The sequence below is a fragment of the Helobdella robusta genome, assembly GCF_000326865.2.
Source record: "Helobdella robusta unplaced genomic scaffold HELROscaffold_19, whole genome shotgun sequence".
In the NCBI taxonomy this organism is placed as follows: Eukaryota; Metazoa; Annelida; class Clitellata; order Rhynchobdellida; family Glossiphoniidae; genus Helobdella; species Helobdella robusta.
Genome location: NW_008704034.1, coordinates 1,460,512 through 1,469,445, shown reverse-complemented (window position 1 = coordinate 1,469,445; position 8,934 = coordinate 1,460,512).

Below are 8,934 nucleotides of genomic sequence, written 5' to 3'. Positions count from 1 at the left end.
CAAACACACACACGCACACACACACGCACACAAATTTACACATTCACACACACATAACGCACTCAAGCATATTTACATGAATACACAAAGATACATGAACATAAACACCAACATACAGAAACACAGTTACACACATCCATGAAAACACACATAGACAAACACACTCACACACGCGCAGGCACACACGCACATAAAATAACGTTAGAGAACATACATTTAACCTTATAGTACAGAAAATTTCATAATTGTTTCACAGCGTTTGCAGTGCAAATAAAATTATACAAACTTCCAAATGTTTAGTTTCCTCAAAATCATGTGTTTGTAAATTTTTTGCACAAACATACATCCGGTTGTTTGTGCAAACTCCAAAACAAACACACATACCATATTAATCAATACATACAATGCATACAAACAGTACGTCTCGATACATGTATACACATTTTACACAAGTGAATTTTTTGTGTTTATTACACTATTTCAATTGTTAAAATGCCGATAAAGTTTACAATTGTTAGGTTATCATTTTTTTTACTACCTGCTCCCTTACTTAACTACAATAAACATTACAACACATGCATTCGTAATGGGTACAAACACACACGCGCACACACGCACAAATACACACATACATAAATATACACACACCCACACACACACACTTATGAAATTAGCCTGCTGACGTGCATGATGACGTCATTTTGAAAAAAAAACTTAGGCGTCCGGTGATTAATTAGACTATGTATTTTCGTTTCAGGAATTTTATTTCAAACAAAGCAACGGTGACAATGAAAGAGATGATAATATTATTTTTTGTCTGCAAATATTACCATATTAAATAATTCTATTGTATAATGATAATAAAAACAAGAAAAGCATTTGTATATTTTGTGTGACAAATTTTCAAACATCGTGTCTTAATTAACTTTTATATTTTGACAAACATTATATACACGTTGTGTGTTTGTTTATGCATGCATTTGTGTGTGTGTTTGTGTGTCTGTGTGTTTGTGTGTGTCTGTGTACGTCTTCCATACAATACTCATTCGACGCGGTCTTCAGTAAGTAAAGCTTGTCACACTCTTTTTGCCATAGTTGTTTAGGCAACAAAAAAATATTTGCTCTGAAAAAATTTATTAGAGACTCGGATAAGATCGGATATTTTTATTTTGTTTACCTACTAATATTTTGATTGGTGACTCACATGGTCTTGTGTTAGTATTTGTGTGTGTGTGTGTGTGTGTGTGTGTGTGTGTAATAGTTTCGGTGCATAGCTTTTCTTTATATTCAATCAAATTCCTCTATTAAGAATTATAATTGATTAAATATCATCACATGTAGTTATGCCTATAATCACATCAGGTGATCAAATTTTTAGAGTTGTCGTTGCTGGCTGCGGTTTGTCAAAATGAATAATATTATAGTAGGATTAGTCAGATTCTCAAGTCTCATTAACATGTGTCTCGCTTCCCTCTTCAACATCCAGCCAAAGTAACATTCACGTTCTTCTATTGCATCATGAAATAAAATGATGTGAATGTTTTTAGCGGACTTTTCAAGATACAACTTTTAAAATTTATTTTTCAAACGAAGAATAATGAAGAAAAATTATCATAAGAATAAAAAGTTGACTAACTCGAATGACTGAAACTGCAGTAATCTGACATCACACTCGTCCACATTCTTGCAGTCGGGCCAGAAATCCTCAATGAAAATTTTTTCACTTTTCTTCCCCTTAAAACTTGGCGAACTAGGCGGGTGTGTTTTGTAGAAGGAGGGTGTCCGTGGGCCCCCCATCAATTCGGCTGTGGCCTCTCCCGTCGATAACTTCCACTCGTACTGCTTCTGCTGCATCGTTCGACGACGCAGCGTTGAAGCAACGATTGCGGCCATCGTTCAGGGTGGTCGTCTTGATTTTGACGATGATGAATGTGATAAGGATGATGGGTGGTTTTTATTTGTTCAGTGTGTGTGTGTGTGTGTGTGTGTGTGTGTGTGTGTGTGTGTGTGTGTGTGCGTTGTGACGATGAAGATGATGATGATGACGACAACAAAATAATTATATTAGGCCCCTTGTTATTTGACGATGTTTAGTAAATTATGTTAGTAACTTTGGTTGACGTGAAATTTTTGTAGAAACTTTGTCGACGTTGATAACGTTTATGTATTTAATGTAGTAACAATGTTGTGGTTGTTGTTGTTGTTAATTTGTAAATAGTTGTTGTTGTTAGCACTGCCTTGAGACATAGGTCTACACTCAACATTCAGAAAGTTTTCTCAGCTTGCCGAAAATCACCAAACATTTTAGAATCATCTTCAGCACTGGAACGGTAACAAATGAATGATTCATTTTTACAATTTTGTGTAAATTTCATGAATATTAAAAATTATTTCAAGATTTACACTTAATTTATGTTTGTATTCACGTCTTGTGTCTTTACGTTCATATAACATGTTTCATCACATACCTTTTCATCGTATGATGATGTTTGTATAATATGGCTGCAGTTTGTTTTTAGCTATACATATTAATTTCAAACTGCCTCCTGCTTATTAAATTTAAACAGTTTTAAATTAAATTTTAAAAAATTATATAAAAAAACATTTGAGCATACTATTTGAACATGACCTGCAACATCAAAAACTACGAACTTATTTTTTTTAATTCATATAAATCATTTTTAACTTATTTGAAAAAAATAGCATTCAACAAATTCATTTAAAAAAACTCATTTTCCAAAAAAAAAAATATTGCAGATTTCTTAAAAGAGGCAGGTTAGAATCAGTCAGAGAGATGCCATCATTTGTTATTCAACCACGGAGAAAGAAATTGTTTGATCGTTCAACATGCAATAACTGAATTTTCTTGAGACCGTTAACTTAATTAAACTTTGCATACGCATCCAACAATAACGAAGGAAGAGAGAAAGACAGAGAGAGTGAGAATGAAAAGGAGAGAATGCGATAGAGAAAGAGAGAACGAGAGATAGAGAGGAAAAGAGAGAGAGAGAGGGAGAGAGAGAGAGATCCTTTTTGTTGGATGTTTTACATTGCTTAGATTGTAATGTGCTTTGCACTCGTTTAAACCTCGTGACAGTTTATAATTGCTTGGCTGTCCTCCTCTATTAAATGATTGTGATTGCATCAAACTGACTTATCTCTTGTGGACTCGTTCGTCCGCTGCTTGCTGGTTTGTCTGCCTGTGTGTCTGTCGATTTGTTTATGTGCGTGTCAATATGCTAATGACGGTGCTCTGTTAGCCACGATCATTGACGGCGATTATGATGCAGATAATTAAAGCTACTAGCGATAATAGAATGGATAATTAAATAAAAAAACAATTTGAAAAATGACTGCAGTTCTATCGGTGATGTAGCCATCATTACGATAGAGTCATGACAGCAATAACAACAACAATGATGTTAAACATATACGATGACATCACTAAAATTGTAACAATGGTAACATTTACAATAACACTACAGTTACAGTTACTATGCTAGCACTATCACCGCCAATCATTAAAAAAACTTTCTAACTTTGATAACGATGATGATGCCGAGAATTCAGAAAAGATATTTTTTACCTGGACAAAAATCGGTCGGTAATCTGTGTTTGTGTCTTGTACGCAATTAAAACAAAGATGCCAACACACACACACACAAACAAACAAACACACACACATACAAACACACATATACAAACACACACACACAAACATAAACACAAACACACCAGCATGAGATATGCTTTATAATTCATACTTATTTCATACCAAAAATGGACACTTGAAACGAGTTCCCACGAGTCGAGAATAATTCAAGGACATTCTTCCAATTGATCCATATTAATTAATTAATCAATTAACATCAATTACCCAATTAATTAACTAATCAACTGACTGATAATTGAAAAGTGAATTAAAAAATTAATATTGTTATTTTGTTATTATTATTATTATTAATTATTATTGGATAAAAATTTAATCGAATATATTTATTTTCAAGTTTAACATTTGAAATTGTCCGACCAGTCATCAAACGTTCAAACGATGAATGCCCAAGACCATTTAAAGAAAATTGTATTCCATTCAATGCAGTCACACACACACACACACACACACACACATACACACACACACACACATATATATATATATATATATATACAAAATGTTTTGGTACGAAAATAGCCTCCCAACCAATGACGTTAAATGTCAGAGGGAAAGTTAGAGAGGAAGTGAATGCATGACCGAAAGATAGGAATGAACGAATGAATTAAAAATGAATAAAACGATCATATTGAAATTATTTTCAAGAAAGGCAATTAAATAGAAACTAAATTATTGAATAATTGAATTCATAAAAAAAATTGGCCTGATTATGTACGAACTAAAAATGAATGAATGAACGAGACGAATGAACGAACGAACGAACGAACAAACAAACGAATGAATAAATAAAGAGATGGATTGCCGTGATGCAAGATAAAGTTGTTGGAACATACGTGCGTCCTAGGGCAATATCGTATCGCATGTCGGTGCTCTATAAAAAAATTTGTACAACTGTCTTTGTGTGCGTGTTTATGTAGGTGTACATATGCATATTTGTGTTTGAATGTGAGTAGGTGTAAGTGTGTCTATGTTTATACTTGCATTTTCGTACATAAATACTTAATGTATAAAAATCAAGCGGGCAAATGTATGACGATAATTCTGCAAAAACACGGTTCAGCGTTTTATTTCATGTTTGGTTTAATGCTTTTTGCAACTGTTCAGCAGTGAATTCATAAAGATGAGCACATGTGGGAAATATTCAAAAACATGACCATTTTATAATTTGCTGTAGCACACTGTTTGAATTTTGCATGAATTCTGCTGCCAAATCTCTCAGAGGTCTTTGTAAGTATGCATGCACTTCTATGTGATAATATAATTGCATAGATCTCTATGGCATGTGTGTGTGTGTCTCTGTGTGTGTGTGTGTGTGTGTGTGTGTCTGTGTATGTGCGTGTGTGCACTTACTTGTGCTTGCTCATTCTGCTGCTGTGCACAATTTTCAGCAATGTCTTTTGATGTTTGACGCTCCATCACGTGTTTGTGATGCAATGGACTGATCTGCTGTTTCGGGACTGTGTTACTTCAAATGCCTCTACCTGTCGAAATATTACCTCGTCAAATAAAAACAAATTAGTTTTTTGAGATTTAATAAATAAATTTGTTTATGAACTGATTAACAAATTTTCAAACTAAAACATAAAAAAAACATCGACAAAACAAAAAATGATAATTTGTATTCAACCTTGCAATTTTTTTAGAAAACTTTTGAAGAGTAATATGTAAAAAAAACTGAGAATTTTTAGAGTAGTTAAATGGTAAAAAGAGTGCATCTAAAAAAACAAGTTTTTAGTGTTCATGTTACTTGTATCCACTCCAGATCACCTTTGGGTGGTTTGCCTTTGAAATGAATCTTTCCGTTCCCGGTTAATGCTTTTTTTCACCCTCATCCATTAACCAAATCCAGAATTCATTTAAAAAAACACTGGTCTGTATATTTGTGTGTGATTTTGTTTTATTAAATATGCGGACGTTTTAATGGTTTTTCGTTTGTAGATATTCACTAATTTTATTTTATGTAGCTAAATGTTGATTTTTACTTAGTGGCGAAAGTATAAATATGTCAATTCAATCAACAAACATACACGAATTTACAACCACACGTGCGCATAGACACTCACGCACAAATAGGCACTCACACATACATAGACACACTTACACGCAAATATACACACACATACAAACAAACACGCCAACACACACTTTTTAATATATAAGAACAAATAATAACGGAAGACCTCCATGTTAAAAACTTGAAACCACACTTTTTGTATAAATAAATATGTACGAAACATTGAATTTATTTAATTCATATAAAGTATTATATAAAAAAAATATATCAACTAACACACATGTATATATATACTACTTTGCAAACAAAAAACTCAGCATATAACGATGAATACAAATACACAAATACACGCAGGCAAGTAAGTACATTTTCACATACAAATCTATACATACTCACACGCACACGCATTATATATATATATATATACATATATATATAAGGCGCTAAAATATTATACAAACATTACTATGTTTGTACATCACAGTAATAGCACATAAATAGTACACAATAGTGTACAAACATACAATAACACAAAACAACCCAAACAAACACAACAGAATGCACACACAAACATACAATAACACAAAACAATGCAAACAAACACAACAAAATGCATACACACATTTTTTCCCAGCAAGAAAACACGGAAGAATGATAAGGAAGAAGTATACGGGAAGAGCGCTGCGTGTCGGCTGAAGCCTGGCTGCCTGCATGTTTGCCATCCACAAACATTCATAATCATATTAACCATTAATAATTGTATTCTTTGTATTATAATTGTATTATTTATGTTTGTGTTAAATTTGTATTTGTATTAATCGTGATTGTAGTATGATTGTATTGTATTATTCGTGTTTGTATTGAATTGGTATTTATATTTGATTTAATTGTGTTTGTATTATAATTGTATTTATTCATGTGTTTGTATTTAATTTGTCTTATAATTGTATTTTTTGTATAAACAATGAATATGTATGTTGAATTAATTGTGTTTGTTTTGTATTTGTATTACACATGTTTTTTTTTGTTATATAATTGTATTGCATTGTTTTGTTTTGTAATGTAATGCATTGTATTGTATTGTATTATATTGTATTGTACTGTATTGTATGTATTGTATGTATTGTATGTATTGTATTGTATTGCATTGTATTTTTTTGTATTATATTGTATTGTACTGTATTTTATGTATTGTATTGTATGTATTGTATTGTATTGTATTGTATTGTATTGTATTGTATTGTATTGTATTGTATTGTATTGTATTGTATTGTATTGTATTGTATTGTATTGTATTGTATGGTATTGTATTGTATGGTATGGTATTGTATCGTTGGTATGAAGAGCGTTAATTTTTTTTAATCGGCAAATCGGCATAACAGAATTAATTTTCTAAATCAGATTTGAGATAATCCTATAGAGAATGGAGAAACGAATTATGCGTGGTGGGTGGGATGGATGTATCATCAAATCACGTGATCATCATCCTCATCATCATCATCATCATCATCATTATAACTATCATCATCATCGTCGTTATGTTTTCCATTGATATTATGATCATCATCATCGTCGTCGTCCTCTTTGTCATCGTCTCAACATCGTCATACTCATCATCTTCATCTTCATCATAAGATTTTGATTATCACGCTATATAATATAAATTAAATAATAATAAAAATTATGAAAATAATAACAATATATTATATTAAATTATAATATATTGTATTATATTTATAATATTTTGAATTATTTTGGTATTGATATTTTCGCCATCAGCATTATGTAGGAATGTCATTAAACTTGAGACGAGCAAGAAACGCTAGTACAAACCAGAAAATACCAAAATACCGCAAATACATTACTCATACACAATGTCAAATTTTAGTACTAAAATGAATACATACGCCAAAGTTAATTAACTTCTGTAGGACATAATGTACCTCAATTAATATTCAAAAACAAAAAAACTAAATGAAACATTTTCATACACACACACGCACGCACACACACAAACACGCACCCACACACACACGCACGCACACACACATAAACACACACACATATACATATATACAATTGTTATACGCAAAGGTAAGCAGGAACAAAACAATTGCATTCACTAGGACAGACGTATGTACCAAATTGAACGCAGGTTTGCACTTTTTTGCAGAGCCATATTAACAATTGTACTCGTACAAAGTGAAACACAAACACGCACATACATGCACACGTACACATACAAACATGAGAGCGCATATTCTCACAAGCACACATGCATACGCAAATACGCAAACATGCAACCGTCATCAACTCACGTTAACACAACGTCAGCGGCGATAGCATTGAACAGTCAGTCACCAAGCAGCATTCATACGTATGTAGGTATGTATGTATGATTGCATGTATGTATTATGTGCATGTATGTTAGCTTGTTTATGTATAGGTATCAATTTATCTATGTATGCAAATAAGTATTTATTTACCTAAAAATACTTGCTTGGCGTGCGTTTTTGCGAGATGAACACGTGATTTTCATTTTTTTTACACTGTCTTATACAAGAATGTGGCCTGTCAAACATATGTTTGTACGCAACATGCTTGTACGAAACATGTTTGCTGGTAAAAAAAAGTAATAGCACGTTCATGCTTCTTTGTAAATCCATCTACTGCATGCATGCACTCATGCATGCATGCATTCATGCACAAGAGCATGCATGCATGCATCAGTCAGTGAATTCTACAAATGAATTTATGCAACTTTTGAAAGTAATTGTAAAAATTAATTGTGTGTATCTTCATCAGCATCATCATCATTGGTGTACTTACTGTCTGTGGGACATCAAAAAATAGATTGAGGACATTTTGAAATAAAGAAAGTTAAGAATCATATGTAAGGATGTATGAACAACACAGGACAGCTGATGTTTTTGTTAAAAATGAGAAACTTTCAAACAATGATAATGGAATGCGTGATGTTTATATGTTGCTTTTAATTACAACAATGAGTTTTGCCAGTTTTTGCAGCTTTTGAAGTTTTCTAAATGCACGTCCGTGTATATGTGTGTATGTGTGAGTACATGTGTATTTGTGTGTATAAGTATGTATGTTGTTGTGTTTATATGTACGTGTGTGTGTGTGTGTGTGTGTGTGTGTGTATAATTGTGTGTGTGTGTGTGTATAATTGTGTGTGTGTGTGTGTGTGTAATTGTGTGTGTTGCATTCATTCAGGACTGTCTGTACGTAA